At 35.2% G+C, this 19,822-nt stretch overlaps 1 protein-coding gene across 1 annotated transcript in view; it reads right to left on the bottom strand.

Annotated features, from left to right (window-relative positions):
- LOC123564804 (papilin-like) overlaps window positions 1-19,822 on the bottom strand; it is a 409,588-nt gene that overhangs the window by 115,845 nt on the left and 273,921 nt on the right. The window lies entirely within an intron of this gene.

Raw genomic sequence — 19,822 nt, 5'->3', positions numbered from 1 at the left:
AAAATTACTGCTACAGTCACACTGGTCTTCAGGAATAAGAAGCCACATTTTTTGAAAAATAACTCTCTTTGATTGGTCAAAAAAGTAGGTTGCACACTATGGACTGAATAGCGAACAGTGCAGACCATGATAAGCCTGCAGGGACAAAATCACTTGCCGCCACCAGGCTAAAGGTTAATAAGAATCTCCAGTTATCTAAGATCTACTAAGCTAGCACAATGAATATTTTTCTGAGTAAGAGAACATTTTTATTATTAAAATGTCAAGTGTCACGCAGTTGACGGAATTCAAATTGAAGTAATATGCAATTATATAAGCTTTATAAATGATTTAAAACTAAACAACTTAGGCTTGTCTTCTAACAAAGAATCTGTACAAAGTTGATTAGATTTCATATAACAAATCAATTTTAGCATAGTCTGCAATGTAACAATATTATTGATAGGAAATAGAAAATCCGATCAGAGTTCTATAATGGATGACTCAATATCTCTTCAACTGTAACACCTCCGTGACTCATCTTTGTTTCCATAATGACCTGTCTGAATCCCTCCGATTGATTTGATTAATTTGTAAAAAAACTTGTTAACTTGTGCACTGATGCAACTACAAAGCATCATAATAGCATTTCATCTCTTGATCGATACTTCTTTCGCAGCTGACAATTGCAAAGAAACAAATTAATAAAGCGAGAAGTTACATCATGAACTGAACAAACTTCAAATTATGATTTTCATTCAGAAACAAGAGCAATGTCCAAAAATGCAAATGTTTCATACAAGCAAGAGCTGTCGGAGGACATCAACGCTCGACTATTCAACAGCCTTGTCAATTGAATAAATATAAAAGTCGAACAAGAAACGCGGCAATGCCACGAAACCAGGTTTTCAACACTTTTCATAAGAATAAACAAGAGTGCCAGAATTTCACAATATACGCCCGTCACAGCAAATTTCTTTACTCTAGCACCTGTATTTGCAGATGTAATTTTAATTTTGTGGTTGTTTAGTAATCATTGTAATTCTTTTGATTTTCTAAGTCCACAAAAAAACTCCTTACCAGGTAGAGATACCTTAAAATACACCTAAAATTAGAAAGTACCGTATTTTACCTAAGTCTTGGGACAGCATAGAATAATTATTTTTTTCACTGTCCCAAGACTTATTTCCCGAAAAATAATTATTTTGAAAAGTGTCCCAAAAATATGGACACAATAATCGTCATCGGGTAACATCCCCCACCCACCCGTGTTGAAAGCGAAAAAAACAAACAACGATTATCGGTAATTATTCTGTTGATAAACAAAGTAATTGGCCTTGTTTTCATCATCAATTAACACCCCCTCAAAGAGCTAAAAGAAGTGTGTTGGTATCATGACATTAGAAGTGGAGATCAAAGCGGTATAGTTTCCCCGAGATTTTCATGGCATTACGTCAAGTTTTCGTGCCATGTTGCACACTGTTTGATCATACCACCTCAGTTCTTAAGTGCTGAGATCTAGTGTTGTAACAATGAATAAAAAAAAGCTTCTTTTTTAATTTGTTAAAGCGAATGTGCAATATCCCGTATAAACTGACAGGTAAACGTTTCAAACTATAAAAGCGGATATCTTACCTCTGTGACCTATTTGCCCTCAAGGAAATTACAAAATGGTTTGAGAAGAATATCTTATTATAAAGTGTTGTGTCAAAGAATACATGTACATGTACAAAGATTCATTCAAAACTTATTAGAAATATGCAACAACATCATTATTGTTTTTGTTTTTTAACCGCATTTTCTATTTACGTTCACGAGGTCACGTAACAGAAATCTGTTTGCCAAAAATCGTTTTACTTCATATTTTTAAATTGCTGCCGCCTTTTCATTATTTAAGATTTTTCTATTCTGTTTTTTGTACTTTCTGGTCAAAAGTCTGAATTTTATGCCCATAGTTTGTATCATTTATTTACTTTTAGAAAGAAATAAGTATTTAGGATCGCGCTGTTTGAAATTTTGCAAGTAATTTTATGAAAATTCGACCGTTTTTATAGGATTTTGCCAACATTTCTGTCGATACCTTTTTAAAATCATTATAGAATTCAAACTATATTACTTCTCAATCGGTGTTGAAAATCTGAAGCGATAAAATCAAAAAAATGAATGCGTGACAGGTGTTTTTTGTATACGTATCGATGAACAAAAGTAACGGCGTTGTAAGTTAGATATTACGATAGGTCGCACGTGCTCGTGGAATGGAAAATTACCGGCATGGGGTTTTGATATCGGTAAATTCCAGTCAGTGGTAAATAAAAATAAATAAATAACGGAAAATGGACTTCCTGGCTGCAGCAAAAAAAAAAAAGAAAAAAAAAAAATACAACACTTAACTGGTATGGTAAAAAAACACTTTACTAGTAAAAACACGACACTAAAATGTTAAAAAAAATTGTCTTTGGTTCTTATAATTATTTTATATTTTGATCGATACAACACCATACAATGTATAATAACGGTATTTGGGTTACATCTTGAATCAGTACACAACCTTAGTCCCAACACTTAGGGACAAAAAATATGCTGAGAAAATACATGTCCAAAAATTTAGGGTCAAGAAAAATAATTATTTTTCCACATTTTAGGGGTGTCCCAAGATTTAGGGTGTCCCAAGACTTAGGTAAAATACAGTAACAACTGTGTTGTACCACAGAAAAGTGGTCTCGGTTTTTCCCTATGGTCAATTATAAAAAAGTTACAATATAAGTTATTTATAGTAACAACTAAAGGAAGTTAATCTTAATCTAACCCTAACCCTATTTTTAGTAACAATGACCTTGACCTTGATCCCAGAAACCCCAAAATCAATCCCAAGCTACAACTTTATTTAAGTTTTCTATACACCAAGTTTCATCATGATAGCTCATTCCTAAGTTAAGTTATTGACCGGAAACCCTTTTTCTATTTTAAGTAACAGTGACCTTGACCTTGACCCCAGAAACCCCAAAATCAATCTCAGCCTTTGTCTTGATATAAGCTACATACATACCAAGTTTTATTCAAATATCTTTACCGAAACAAAAGTTATTGACCGGAAACCCTTTTTCTATTTTAAGTAACAGTGACCTTGACCTTGACCCCAGAAACCCCAAAATCAATCCCAGCCTTTGTCTTGATATAAGCTACATACATACCAAGTTTTATTCAAATATCTTTACCGAAACAAAAGTTATTGACTGGAAACACCAGTTTGCCGTCGCCGCCGCCCGACCGACATCTACCCCAATCTAATAACTCAGGTTTTCGTTGAAAACCTGGTTAAAAAAGGGGCATAATTTTGTAAAATTGCAAAACAGGGTTATCTAACCTGTACATTGCATATCAGCTCATGACAGTGGACAATCGTGTGAAGTTTAAATCCATTCCCAACAGTTGGTACTGTGAGATACAACCTTACATACAAAACCTTAACCAAAAACTGCTAAGTCAAAAAAGGGGCATAGTTTTGTAAAAATGCAAAGCAGAGTTATGGAACCTGTGCATAGCATGACAGATCATGACAGTTAAGAAGTGTGTGAAGTTCCAATTCATTCCCATTTGTGGGTACTGAGATACCTGCTTACATACAAAATCAACCAAAACCTGCTAAGTCGGAGAAGGGGCATAGTTTTGTACAAATGCCAAGCAGGCTTTAATAATGGAACCAACACTTTCTCCCCATTTTAATATTCAAGTTCTATACCGTGACACCTTCATGAATGGTTCATGAGTACTTCATGAATACTTCATGAAGGGTGACTAAACATATTTCACAGGGGAAGGGTTAACTGCTCTTTACTATGCTTGAAAAGTGTAATTAACTAAATGGAAATAACTCAAGAAGCAAGAAAAAGTGATGGTTCTTGTACACTGCAATTTGTCTCATTGTCCTCTGTCATTGTGAAAAGTTTTATGAAAACCCCTCCAATACTTTATATCTATGCCCTCAACCAAATTAAGGGTGATAACTCAAAAACTGGTATAATGCACTTCCTCTCTATGGCCTCTGTTATTTAGCGAAGATTTAACAAAATCTGTTAAATAGTTTAATTGCTCTGAACACATTTTATGAGTAAACTAAGGAAGGGGATATAATCAAAAAGGTAAGCAAGGAAGAGTTACAGTTCTTACAGTGTAATTCCTTATGATATCCTCTGTCATTAGTAGAAGTTTTAACTGTATCCAATTAACAGTTTTGGAGTTTCAAAAGGGAGATAATTCCAAAAGTATGCATTTCATGAACCTCCTCTGAATGGCCATTTTTTCATTATTGAAGACTTAGCAATTAAAATTCCTTCAATACTTCTGGAGTTATAATCCAGTCAAAAGTGTTAAGCTTTATGGCCAAATTTATAGAAAGGGAGATAATTCAAAAAGTTACAAGACAGAGTTACATTTCTTGTACAATTGATCACTTCTAATAGCATCTGTCATTAAGGTATTAGGCCCCTAATAGTAATGTTTGAAAAATGGCATTTGCTTGGTATATTCTTACAGCTGACCATGCTTCCCACTGCCACTGTGTTGCAAATTTTTAAAAACTTTTACCATGCCGTATTTTATAAATTTTGTGTAATTTATGGTATTTCCTCAAGCTCAAGTAGAGACAAATTTCAAAGTGAAACGTTTGCAGAGAATTCATTATACCATTATTTTTTATGAAAGAATCATCAAAGTATTGGTAAACAATTATAAAACTAAAAAACAGAAGTGTCAGTATCATTTTTCCTAGGGTGCCTCAAGTAAACGGATTTAATGAGACAGAATTCTATCTCCAGCATTGAAAAATTAAGGTCGAATCCTGCTGGTCTGTTTTGAATTTTGCTCACTTCATTCAAAAATAACTGGGGGGCAGAAGTAAAACCTACCTTTATTTATTCCACAAAATGTAATCTAAAGAATGCAGGCAAAATAGAGAACTTTTACCGCACGTAACTCAGTATTTTTAAAGATGTCTCTACCCCTTCTATTTCAGAGGTAAATTCGCTATAAACAGGAAGAAATCGCTTATCAAATGAATATTTTCCACTTCTGTACAATAAATCAATAACAAGTCTTGAAAGAAGTTAAAACTTACTAGAAAAAAAGAAAAATAAGAAAAAAAAATTTGGGGCCCAGTGGGGCTTGAACCTACGCCCCCCTGAAAATTGCAGTCAAAGTAGGTGTATTGTAGAAACTGAATACTCTTCAAAAAGGAGATACTCTATTATGGGCCTAATACCTTAAGTGAAGATATAACAAAATCCCTTCAACAGTTTTAGAGTTATATGCTTTGACAAAGTATTTTTAAACAGTTAAGATTAAATTACTCCGCCAGAAATGTAATTGTTGATAAATACTTCAAAACAGTATCTAATTCGACCATTATAAGAGACCATGAATGACATTTGCAGCAAATTGCATAGTTTGTGAACATTAAACTAAATATTCTGGTCTTTTTCTGATTTTAACAATCACCTCACATTATCGCATAGTGCGGCAATTTTCCTTTGATCTTTGCAGCATGTTATACATAGTAACACACATTATTACTACAAAACTGTGCTGATATCTTACAAAACTGTTCCGATATATATCGGAACACTTTTTCTCTATGAGCTTCATAAGAAAAAAAGTGTTCAGATATATATCAGCACAGTAAAACTGTTCTGATATATATCGGAACACTTTCTCTACTGAGGTCCTATCAAGGGAGTATAATTTTTTCCTTTCAAAGAAAAGATGATTTTAGCTCCAATTTACAGTTCACAGAGAAAGAATATATTTATCGCAACACTTTTTCTTACAATGGCAAGGTCCTATGGAGGGAGTATTATTTTTTCCTGCCAATGAAAACATGATTTTATTTCAAATTTATTGTTCACGGAGATAGAGTGATCACAAATACCTGCATCTATAAAGTAAAAGAATAAATAAACTAGAATATTTCGAAGATTCGATATTTATCATTATCTCTAAATGAACATCAGAAATACATGATTGTCATGAAATATGAAATTCAAAGTTTTCTTAAATGTTTCTTAAAACTGAAAAGCGCTAAAAAAGTATCCGTTATGTGCTATTTTGCTAAAATGTATCTGCTATGGCACTATAATGTATGTGCTACGGGTAGGTCAATTATATAATCATTATGAACAACAATTCCAACACACTGTTACAACAGTTCTCGTACGATATTAAAACTGAAAAGTGCATCCAGAGAATGAGTGATTTCCAGAAAATAAACCCTTAAAACTTGGATCACTGCGTTTATTATCCACTGACTCGTCGTTATCCTTTAGAACACTTTCAGCATTTTTCTCATTGACCGTTTCACACTGTGCCTTGATTGTCGTCTGCGGTGGATTTAGTGTGTTTGAAATTTCTTTCAACATTGCGGGAGACGGTTTTTGGTATTTCCTAACCCCGGTAGTGGATCTGTGGCCAGTTCGTTTCATAATCTCTTCCTCGGGAATTCCTCCTTGGTAGAGTGTTGTGGCACACGTTTTCTTACCACTATGGTTTGTGTATCTACCTTCTAAACCTGCAGACGAACAAATGTCTTTCATGAAAGTTTTTAACTTATTAATTCCAACAACTTGTTCCCCGTAACGCAAGTGTCCCTCGGATTTGTTTAAAGGCCGCCGATAAAATGGACCCGAAAGCCCCAATGCATTCAGATACTGCTCATAAAAGTCAACAATTCCACTATTTTCATCATAATGTCTTATAATTTTTGGTTCAATACGCCTGTGTTTTAATCCTCCATTGTACGTTTTACTGTTTGTACCTTTAAATTCTATGTAACGACCATTTTCGTCACTCCCGATTGCAAATTGGTTACAGTTTAATGTTCGGTGTTCATCCAAAGCCCTTAATCCGAAAAATTTACAGTTATAGAAATACATGGTATGCTGAAGAGCAACAGATGAACTGTTCCCAAATACACCTTTAGACCACAAAATCTTTTCATCTTCTTCATTGACTGGTTTGCCTCCCTCTGACCAATACCTAACCCATCCTTTGTCAGCTTTTTCATCTGAGCATCTAGTACCTCGCGGAACCTCGCGTATCGTGCATTCGTCTCATCCAAGAAGTTTTTATCATAGATGCCAGAAGATCGGAGATTCTCAAGAGTCCACAGGCAATATTATATAGCGATCCAGGTGGGTAGGGGGAACCATCCTGCTTTCTTGCTTCTACCACAAAACTGCAAGTATAAAAACATACTAGTTAATGTTGTACTCTCCATGAATTCAAAAATCTAAAAAGAATTGCACAATATATCAATGTGGCATTGTGCTCACTGCTACAAGTAGACACCATTGTTTATAAATTATATGACTGAAAACTTGTTGAAAAAGACGTTAAATCCGAACACACACACTAAGATTTTACCAGTTACAAATCTAAATCGACATGGCCGTCGATTTATTTTGACTAACAACGTACATTTCCATGCAAAAATGTTGAAAACTTTCTGAAAAGTACCAGTTTTCGAAATCGTAATTTTGCCTATTTTCATAATTGGAAAGCTACATTTTTACGCCATTAAACATGAAAAGTGATTCTTAAAAGCTATTTTAATCACCATCGGATACCTTTATTCAGGAATGTCTAGTTTAAAACTATCTTGCCAAGCAAAGCTCTATTAAGGATGAGTTAGATAAAACTGTATTTAGAAATATATATCCTAAGAATGCCATTTTTAGTGACCATAAATATATTTTTCAACAACATTTGGAGTTCATTCAGCAAAAACTAGAAACTGTTGGGCTAGTTCGAAATATCCAGTCTACAGTGAATAGGCTCCAATTTATATAGAATGCAGTCGCAGCCAAATCTCAAAGCGTTTGCAACTGATCTCGTCACTTCAACAAACCTGTATAATTCACAATGCTACATCTTGATTGCATTATAATTGAAACAAAGGTACATGTGCTTTTTGACTTACCGTGAAAGGTGTGTGGTTTGATATCGCATTCCTCGAGTGGTGGAATTTCCTCTCCGTCCAGTTTCCGAACGGATCTCCAAGCCTCAAATACAGAGGTGGCCCACTTTGTACTCCTCTCGGTGTTACCCGATTTCTGGTCCTTGACCAGTGCGTCAAAATCTTCAGTTTTGGTAGTTTTTCCAAAGCGATTTTCACAATGTGTATCCACACCTAACAGTTCACAATTTTCTCCAGTCGGTAGTTTCAACGTAAAACTACCGAAAAAGTCTGCACTGGTACAATCCTCTACAAGATTTTTAAACTGAGAATCTGACAAGTCAAACGATTCCTTGTTTTCAAATAAATCCAGAGCTTGCGACAACACTATATCGTCTTCTTGCATACTTTCAATCTCGTCAAGAACCTGAGATAAAAATATGTCCTGTCCATCATCTAATTTTAAATCGGAATCCGACATATTTTGATTTTTTATACTCCGTTTTTGTTGTTTTTTTTACGTTGTTTTATTTCTGATAGCTTGTTCGCGTTTACGTAGCTATACAGCATGAGATAGCGCACTGAAATGAAAAATATTACTTGGGCGCTGAAGCAAATTAGACTCCGAGATAAGCGTTTGGCCAATGAAATGCAAAGAGTAAATACAAATGTAGAAATCTGTTGGATACTTTTACCTGGGGAACACATTTTCTAAAACAGAACGTTTCTGGGTTTCAGTCAGTGAGGTGCAGAAAGGGAATCATAAGTGTAAAAATAATTATAAAAATTAATTTAAATGATAGATCTATAAACGAAAAATAATAAATAAATTGAAATGATAGAACTATGCGATAAAACAGTTATAATATGTGATGCTCGTGTGTTACGAGGATATATCAGAGCTAGGGGTACATCTCGGTATATTTCTCTTCACATATCTGTCTCGGCCTAACGGCCTCGACGATATGTGCAGAGAAAAATACCGAGATGTACCCCTAGCTCTGATATATCCTGGTAACAGACTCTCACACATACTATAACTATTACATATAATATGTTCGGTTGCTGTTTTTTAAAATAATGCTAGTGTACAAACTGAAGCAAAACTGCATTAAATCTACTGATTTGGTATTTGCACGCAAACATCAACTATTTTACTGACTACTTATTCATAACCTTTTATGCAACTTCTAACGAAAGATATTTTTACCCAAGGGCATTTAGGAAGCCAGTCAACAGGATGAATATAAAAGAGATGCAAGGAGCCATGTCTCGTGCAAAATCATTATTGTGCAACTAGTTACTCACAAGTTGCCGTCTAAAATGAATGCAGTTTTGTCATTAGACCAATCAATTAAATATGGATGCACTGATACTGTCTTTTCATTACATGGAATAATTTTGGCGCCATCTGCATAGATGCAACATGTCATTACCCATGTGATGGAGTGTCTCAAAAAGCAGCAATCTTTGGAGGATTTTTGTAACAGTCATGATTAAAGGCTATGATGAAAGGATATATCTGAAATATTTCTGTAGAAGCAATGAGGACCAGCACTAGGATGGTTGTATGACTATTATCAATGTATCAATATAAGACAATGTGCTGACAACAGCATTAATTTTCAAGTTTTAGGCTAAAAGGGCCAATAGCATTTTCAGGTAATGAACTTATTATAAAAACCTTAGGATTCTTTTTAAGGTTACTCTCTGGACCAGTTCTCTGCACGTCCTCAGTGTAACACACATGTAGGTTTATCTTTTGATACTTTTATACCAAAACTATAAACAGCTTTTTGTGGTTTCTAAAACTACTGATCAAGTCAAAATAGGCTGAACAAAACTTTGCTGTGGTTTCTTGTAATTATATGATATGCATATTATTCAAATTCTCAAAATTGAATCCCAAAAGTTCATTAATTTTGTCCCTTCATTCAGTCAATGGATGTTTTATGTTAAACTATAGTTTTTTTTCAAACAGGATTAACATTAAGATGATGTTGCAAGCACACTGGTTTCTTTCTGATGCCAGAAACCAAATGTGCCATCTTAAAACAGTCCATTAGTGCACCATTCAGTACCATAATCTGACAAGACAGATCAAAAGTCTTAACTTCCGATACCGTTACTTCCTAGCCGAAATGTCAAATTGAAAGTCTAAACTTAGCTATCTTTGCTTGCTGCTGGAATATCAGACTTAAAGTCTAGAAGTACAAATATACTTGCTTGCCTGCTTGCTTGAATATCAGATTCAAAGTTTAGAACTTCAGATATCTTTGCTCATTTGCTTGAATGTTTGATCAGAAGTCTAGAACTTCAGATATCTTTCCTTGCTTGCTGGATTGTCAGATTCAAAGGCTGGAACTTCAGATATCTTTGCTCGTTTGCTTAAATGTCAGATCAGAAGTATAGAATTTCAGATTTTTTTGCTTGCTTGTTGGAATATCAGATTAAAAGTCTGGAACTTCAGATATCTTTGCACGTTTGCTTAAATGTCAGATCAGAAGTATAGAATTTCAGATTAAAAGTCTGGAACTTCAGATATCTTTCCTTGCTTGCTGGAATGTCAGATTAACAGTCTGGAACTTCAGATATCTTTGCTTGTTTGCTTAAATGTCAGATCAGAAGTATAGAATTTCAGATTTTTTTGCTTGCTTGCTGGAATATCAGATTAAAAGTCTGGAACTTCAGATATCTTTGCACGTTTGCTTAAATGTCAGATCAGAAGTATAGAATTTCAGATTTTTTGCTTGCTTGCTGGAATATCAGATTAAAAGTCTGGAACTTCAGATATCTTTCCTTGCTTGCTGGAATATCAGATTAACAGTCTGGAACTACCGATTTCTTTGCTTGCTCAATGTGTTGTTTGAGTTTTATAAATTATTCTGTTGAAAGTTCTGTCTTAAGGTATAGGTCCATGTTTCGGAGAAAAAAGTTCAAACGTCATCAAATCATAGAAAGAAAGCATTGTTTTACATGAAAATTTAATACCGTATAAAACATTTAAATTATTCTATAAAGCCATTGTCAATTTACTGAAATATGTATTGAATTCCGGAAAGGGACTGCATGAAGGGGCCAAGCTTCTGGACAGTTCAGCGCCTTTAAAAACTCACCATTTTTAAAAGCAGTTGTACACGTCTTCGTTTTGATGCATTTGCAACATCGTGCGAGTGTTTAAACTTTACATAACTAGGTAAAACATCGTTTTTGACAATTGTTTACTTTTATTTCGTTACAAATGGCATTTTTATTTAAAGGGGGACAACTCATTAAGAATATTTTAAGTATCCAACTCTGTGGGACAGAACAGTAAAACATGTATTAGACAGATAAGTTGTGTGTCATGTTGTTGTTCATTCATTAAAAAATTTGTTGTTTTGTGATATACTGCTAAACCTTAAATAACTATGGAAACTTGAATTTACCTCTTACATCAACCTGAATCACAGAGTAGAATGAAAGTGCAACAGGAGGTAAATTCATGACAGACTATAATGTTTTTCATAATTTTGTATCTTGCAGGTATGTTTTATGCCTGAACAGAGGAACATTCCATAGCATATAGTCTGATGTTCCACAACAACAGTAAGATGTTCCAGCGTATGGATGGATGTTCAAAAATGGGGCATGGATGGATATTTCAGAAAAAGGACAACTTAAGTTTATTATATTTCAGTATATTCAAGAACAGGCCAGGGTGTGTGTTCCATAAAATCACAAAAGTTCCAGTGAACGGATAAATGTTTCAGGAAATGGATGCAATATTCAAGAACAAGAATGGATGCTCTGAAGGACAGAATGATATGCCATTGTATAAAATGTTGGTGAATATTCTAGAGTACAAATGATGTTCCTAGAGCATAGAATGATGTTGCAGAGCATTAAATCAGCAGAACTTTCAGAGAATGGATGGATGTTATGAAATCTGACAGATGTTCCAGAGAATGGATAGACGTTCCAGAGCCTTAATGGCTGTTCCAGAGATTGAACAAATGTTACAGAGAAATACGTTGTATGCTCCAGAGCATAAATGGATGTTCCAGCCAAAGGACTGATGTTCAAGAGATCGGATGGCTGTTCCAGAGCATGAACTGAAGTTCCAGACTGGATGGATTTTCCAGAGAATGGATGGATGTTCCACAGACTGGATGTTCCACAGACTGGATGGATGTTCCACAGTCTGGATGGATGCTGCAGAGATTGGATGGATGTTCCAGAGCAGGGATGGATGTAGCAAAACACACAAGGATATGACCTGGAGCATAAACTGATATTCTGCAGCATGGACACGTACTTGTTCTAGATAATGGATATTCTAGAAAATTAACTGAGCAATATGGAAGGATGTCCTATAACATGCAATGATGCTACAGAGCAGCCAATTGTTCATGAAAATGGATATATGTACAACAGCCATATGAACATTACAACGCAAAACTGTAGAGATGTGTATTTAATGAACACAACTAAATAGGAAAAAATCTACTGAAAATCGGGGCATTCTAAATTGGGGTATTCAAAATAGCTCAAAATATAGTGCCTGTCTTCTGAAACATTAAAATGTTCACTAACATACCCAAACTGTGAAAAAAAATCATAAAATGCAATAAATTTAAGTAGGACAAGATAAGATTTATAGAAATATCCCTTTTTTAACACAGTTTTATTGATCTGTAACTCATGTTTTGGGGTATAAATCACAACTTTATGATGTGAAAAGCATTTTTATGAAAAAGTGTTAGAATTTATTACTAAGGCTATAATATATAGTAAAGTATAATCATAGTCTACAATGGTATAACAACACATAAATAACTATGTATTATGGAAAAATATTCACAAAATATCAATACAATTTTATTGCAAGAATAATCAAAATTGCTTATAAGGACTTTCACATCATACATTCTTCAGGACTTTCAAAGCACATCATGCATTCTTTTCAAAGCACATCATATATATTCTTCAAGACTTTCAAAGTACACCATGCATTCTTCAGGACTTTCAAAGCACACTATGCATTCCTCAGGACTTTCAAATCACACTATGCATTCTTCAGGACTTTCAAAGCACACCATGCATTCCTGTGGACCTTCAAAGCATACCATACATTCGTAAGGACTTTTAGAAGTACACCATGCATTCCTTAGGACTTTCAAAGCACATCATGCATTCTTTGTAGGACTTTCCAAGCATACCATGCATTTGTCAGGACTTCCAAAGCACACCATGCATTCTTTGCAGGTCGTTCAAAGCACACCATGCATTCGTCGGGACTTTCAAAGCACATCATGCATTCTTCAGGACTTTCAAAGCATACCATGCATTCTTTGCAGGACTTTCAAAGTACACCATGCATTCTTTGCAGGTCATTCAAAGCACACCATGCATTCTTCAGGACTTTCAAAGTACACCATGCATTCTTTGCAGGACTTTCAAAGTACACCATGCATTCTTTGCAGGTCATTCAAAGCACACCATGCATTCTTCAGGACTTTCAAAGCACACCATGCATTCTTCAGGACTTTCAAATTACACCATGCATTCTTTGCAGGACTTTCAAAGCACACCATGCATTCTTTGCAGGTCATTCAAAGCACACCATGCATTCTTCAGGACTTTCAAAGCACACCATGCATTCTTTGCAGGATTTTCAAAGTATGCCATGCAATCTTTGCAGGTCGTTCAAAGCACACCATGCATTCGTCAGGACTTTCAAAGCACACCATGCATTCTTCAGGACTTTCAAAGCACACCATGCATTCTTTGCAGGACTTTCGAAGCACACCATGCATTCTTCAGGACTTTCAAAGCACACCATGCATTCTTCAGGACTTTCAAAGCACACCATGCATTCTTCAGGACTTTCAAAGTACACCATGCATTCTTTGCAGGATTTTCAAAGTATGCCATGCATTCTTTGCAGGACTTTCGAAGCACACAATGCATTCTTCAGGACTTTCAAAGCACATCATGCATTCTTCAGGACTTTCAAAGCACACCATGCACTCTTTGCAGGACTTCCAAAGCAAACCATGCATTCTTCAGGACTTTCAAAGCACACCATGCACTCTTTGCAGGACTTTCAAAGCACACCATGCATTCTTTGCAGGACTTCCAAAGCACACCATGCATTCTTCCGGACTTCAAAGCACATCATGCATTCTTCAGGACTTTCAAAGCACACCATGCATTCTTTGCAGGACTTCCAAAGCACAACATGCATTCTTCAGGACTTTCAAAGCACACCATGCATTCTTCAGGACGTTCAAAGCACATCATGCATTCTTCAGGACTTCCAAAGCAAACCATGCATTCTTCAGGACTTTCAAAGCACACCATGCATTCTTTGCAGGTCGTTCAAAGCACACCATGCATTCGTCAGGACTTTCAAAGCACATCATGCATTCTTCAGGACTTTCAAAGCATACCATGCATTCTTTGCAGGACTTTCAAAGTACACCATGCATTCTTTGCAGGTCATTCAAAGCACATCATGCCTTCTTCAGGACTTTCAAAGCACACCATGCATTCTTTGCAGGTCATTCAAAGCACATCATGCATTCTTCAGGACTTTCAAAGCACATCATGCATTCTTCAGGACTTTCAAAGCACAACATATATTCTTCAGAAAAACTGTGTTATAAAAACAGAGAATTTGTATAAGGTATCCGCGAAAAACTTAAAAACAATGCTTTGAAAGGTCGATTTATAAGCACCAAAGACACTTAAAATAATGAACTTTTTTATGAGATCTTAAAAAATTCTCCTATCATATGTGGTAATGAAGGTATTCGGAATTTTCATTTTTGTGTGAATAAATAGCTTTAAAACATATAAATATATAAATTTATGTCTGAACAAGAATTCACTATATATTAGCAGGTAAAGCTTGCCTTGCATGTTAAAAATATCATTTTAAACTTTTACTGCCACATTCCTCATCAAGTCATGACTCACAATGCATTTTTGTACACATAAGAGGCTTTGTCTTTGATCTTCCATTAAATGCAGCTCACTTTAATCACCTGTTATCACGTTACATAGTCTGATTGGGTTCAATACCATTTTCTTGTATTTTAGTTATGTAACGGCAGTTAATTTACTAACCAGTGTTTCCTGCTCCCCATAAGAAACTGACAACTTCTCCACACTACCTTGAGGTGGAGGATAAATGCGCCGCGCCATGAGAAAACCAACATAGTGCGTTTGCAACCAGCATGGATCCGCGCAGTCTGGTCAGGATCCATGCTGTTCGCTAACGGTTTCTTTAATTACAATAGGCTTTGAATGCGAACAGCATGGATCCTGACCAGACTGTGAGGTTTTCTCATGGTGCGGCTCAAATGAATTAAGACACACTCTCTCTGCTTAATTATCACAGAGAACATGACCCTTGCCTCTTGATTCATTAGTCTTTATAGGCCTCTACCTAAAGGGTAATAATTCCATTGTTTATAATGCAGTGGCCACATTTTAGTAATTGTTTTCTCATAAATTTGTTAGCAGTTTTTATACTATAAATATTACTGTATCCACTGTTCTTTTATCACCTTCCTTTTGTCTCTTAACAGTGCAAGTTCATGCACATATTGAAAATAGCATCTTTCTTACTATGTAATTATTCACATTCATTTTTTCATAGCCATTTTATCTATTTTTAGCCTGTTGGCGGCAAGTGATTCTACCTTTGCTACCAGTGCAGACCAAGATCAGCCTGCATATATGTGATTTGTGCAGGCTGATCATGGTCTGCACTGTTCACTATTCAGTCAGTAAATTTTCAGTGAACACCCTTTTGAATAATAAAAGGTACTGCCCAAATTGAATGATTGACCAGTGAGTCCGTTTTAGAAATGTTTAACCCTTAGACTGCTAAATTTCTCAAATGGACTGGTCCATCATTCAATTTGGGCAATACCATTTAGTATTCAAAGGGGTGTTCACTGAAAATTTATTGACTGAATAGCAAACAGTGTAGACCATGATCAGCCTGCACGGATGTGCAGGCTTATCTTGGTCTGCACTGGTCGCAAAGGCAAAATAGCTCGCCGCCAGTAGGCTAAAGGTTAAAGATTAAAAGCCTTATGGAAAGGGAAACAACCAGTTGCAGTAACCAAGCAACCATAAATAAGAACTGTTACAGTAGCAGATGTCATGAAAATTAATTTGGAATTTTAATAATAATAATGTGATGATTTAATTACATAACATTTATTGCAATAAAAAATATGAAACTGACTAAAAATTCTTTCATCTAGATAGACACTCGTTTTTCTAAAATTAATGAATAAAGTAGATAACATTAATTTTAACTGTGGATGTGAATTCCCTGTCATATCTTAACATTAGTTTGTTAGCTGAAGGTAATCCATTAACACTGCCATAATTTCAAAGTACAAAAACATTTTTTAAAAAACTGCCTAAAAATATCTTTTCATAAATTCAACCACCTGTAAAATTGCTGACATATTCAAAAGTGTTGAATTCAATATTAAAACAGTTTCATATATGGACAGTTTTATATACCCAGTATTCAGATATTTTTAAAATTGCAAAACTCCCATGAAAAATGAACAAGAGCTGTGCATCTAGGACTGAATGAAACCACTGAAGTTGAATAAGAAATACATAATTCATGAGTTGCTGCCTACACATAAAACTCCCAAGCGCCAACAGACTGGAAAATCTTCTTTATTTAGCATCTTCATTCAACAAAATCAATCAGCGAGCGTACATATTTGGTTAATGTTGTAAAGATATAAAGTAGCGAGACAGGAGCTAATAAGAAATAAATCGAAAGTTGATTTGGCAAACCACTGCGTTTGCATATAAATGCAGACAGACATGGGTTTTCCATTGAAAATTTGGAAATATGCCTTTTGCTGTCTGACAATTCTGTTGAAGACTGCATATAGTGGCAGCTTTTCTTCAAAGAGAAGATTTTGCATAGATTAGCTGAAAAACAAATCTGAGATTCAAGCAAGACATTGGTTTGTAGATGCATAAATCATTTTACATTAAATGTTAAAATTATAAATGGCTTATCATTGCCTTTATTTTGGTATAAACTCTATTATGCTGCAATGGCTAAAACAAATCATGGGACAATTTTTAAGGGCTCAATACATGAGCTGCCGAATTCTAACAGCTGACTAAAGGTGCAACTGCCTATTGCTCTGATCTTTTGTTTAAATAAAACAAACCACTCTTCCCAGCAATCTTAGTTCTTAGCATAGACAGTGAGAACCAGCGGGGGATTGGGTGGGTGGGTAAAAAGACTGCTAATATTACAAAGAAATCTACAGTAACCGTATTTATTAACTTTGCTTTCTTGGCAATATATCAATTTTTATGAATGTATAAGGACGACTGTCCTAGAAATAATTACTTAAAATATGCAATATGTATATTATATACAGATACAGACATAATAGATCTGGATACATCTTCTGTCTGTTCAGCAACTGGGTGGCCAGTGCCTGTCTTGTCAATATCTAACTGACCATCTAAACCCACCAACAGCTCAGATGTTATCACTACTAGCACTCTTAATTTTAACAAAGGTTTAATAAAATTTGCATGTATTATATGACAGAAATGTATCTAACCATGGAAGAGTATCAGTTTCAACTTTAGATATACTGGATTTCAATCTGAATCATCATATATCATATATTATAGCATGCTACAGCCATATTGCTGGTTAATTAAATGAGATAATGAAATACCATATTGGTGCAAACACAAAAACATGTTGTTTTTTTTATTTTGATAAAGGGAAATTAAGAGAAGCACTGTCAGGTGTGTTTTTTTTTTGTTTCTTTCACTGGAGCAATAATTTGGATAAATGTCATTTCACTGTTTCCCCATCATTTTGGAAATGTCCTTATCTGACTGTTTCCCCATCATTTTGGAAATGTCCTTATCTGACTGTTTCCCCATCATTTTGGAAATGTCCTTATCTGACTGTTTCCCCATCATTTTGGAAATGTCCTTATCTGACTGTTTCCCCATCATTTTGGAAATGTCCTAATCTGACTGTTTCCACAGCATTTTGGAAATATCCTAATCTGACTGTTTCCACATCATTTTGGAAATGTCCTTATCTGACTGTTTCCACATCATTTTGGAAATGTCCTAATCTGACTGTTTCCCCATCATTTTGGAAATGTCCTTATCTGACTGTTTCCCCAACATTTTGGAAATATCCTTATCTGACTGTTTCCCCAACATTTTGGAAATGTCCTTATCTGACTGTTTCCACATCATTTTGGAAATGTCCTAATCTGACTGTTTCCCCATCATTTTGGAAATGTCCTAATGTCCTTATCTGACTGTTTCCCCATCATTTTGGAAATGTCCTTATCTGACTGTTTCCCCAACATTTTGGAAATATCCTTATCTGACTGTTTCCCCAACATTTTGGAAATGTCCTTATCTGACTGTTTCCACATCATTTTGGAAATGTCCTTATCTGACTGTTTCCACATCATTTTGGAAATATCCTTATCTGACTGTTTCCCCAACATTTTGGAAATATCCTTATCTGACTGTTTCCCCAACATTTTGGAAATGTCCTTATCTGACTGTTTCCACATCATTTCGAATCTTATTTTTTTTTATTGTTTCCTTGTGCCCTTATCTGACTGCGAATCTAATCTTAATTTGGTTGTTTCCTTGTCATTGTGGATAAATGCCCTTATCTGTTTTGTTTTTTCATCATTGTCTTTAATTGTCCTATATGTATAAATATATGTTTGTGTATACGATGCATCATTACATACTGCGGAACTGTGGTTTCAGACTACGCTCATTAACCTTTACCCTGCTAAATTCCTAAAATGGACTGGTCTATCATTCAATTTGGGTAGTACCATTTATTATTCGAAGGGGCGTTCACTGAAAATCTACTAACTAAAGAGGGAACACTGAGTTCAGACCATGATCAACCTGCACGGATGTGCAGGCTGATCATGGTGTGCACTTGTCGCAAAGGCAGAATCACTTGCCGGCAGCAGTATAAAGGGTACACTGCTTTTTCTAGTGATTCAGGTTTTCCAATAACTTTTCATGTAAAATGTGAAGAATGGTAAGAACACTCTAGGAAACATCAGTCCTGGTTTCCTTTGCGGTCAGTAACTTGATTTATTTTAAATCGAAGTTTGTTAAGTTTTGTTTAAGTTTGACAGATGTAATTCCACTAAGTGTTTTTTTTTTCCAAATTTCGGTGACCTAGAAAATATAGCGATCAGCAAAGTTTTAACTCAAAATAAAGATGCCTTGTTTTCAGTGACAGCATGGTCACTTCCTTTCATAGCAAGCTCAACTGGAGTGCTTAGTGATTAGCGCTAAGACGGTCAATGGTTCTGAAGTGACCACTTGAGACCGGTGACTCCATCTCCTTTCAAAAAGGGGCCAAATCTTTTTTTCTCAACTAGGGGATTAATGTCTAAAGTATTGGATAAACTTTCTAATCTAGGAGATAATGATGATTTTTGCAGAGCAAAACTGTCATGTTTTGAGGGCTACATGCTAATTCAAGCTAAATTCTCTTTTCGATTTAATTAAAAGGAGAAAATCTTTCCCAATTAACCTCTATATGGCAGTATCACATGCTGTGTGACCCTGCTCCTTTGTAATCTTCAGGACATTTGGTCAAAACTATCAAAACAGAAGCTTAAGTATTCTGACACAATCATGTGTAAAATCAAGGTCTTTCTTAACATCAGCTTCATCTTCATGCTCCTGATTTGACTCACTGACATGTGATATATACTGAGCTTGGGGGGATAGAAATGGTGGTTCTGGCTGTTGAATAGTCTTAACACATGTTATACTGTATAGAATCTTCAACACTGTAGCGACATTTATTCATGAAAGCAGTATTTGAAG

Source organism: Mercenaria mercenaria, chromosome 1 (assembly GCF_021730395.1).
Source record: "Mercenaria mercenaria strain notata chromosome 1, MADL_Memer_1, whole genome shotgun sequence".
Taxonomy (NCBI): Eukaryota; Metazoa; Mollusca; class Bivalvia; order Venerida; family Veneridae; genus Mercenaria; species Mercenaria mercenaria.
This window is presented reverse-complemented; position numbering and strand designations above follow the sequence as displayed.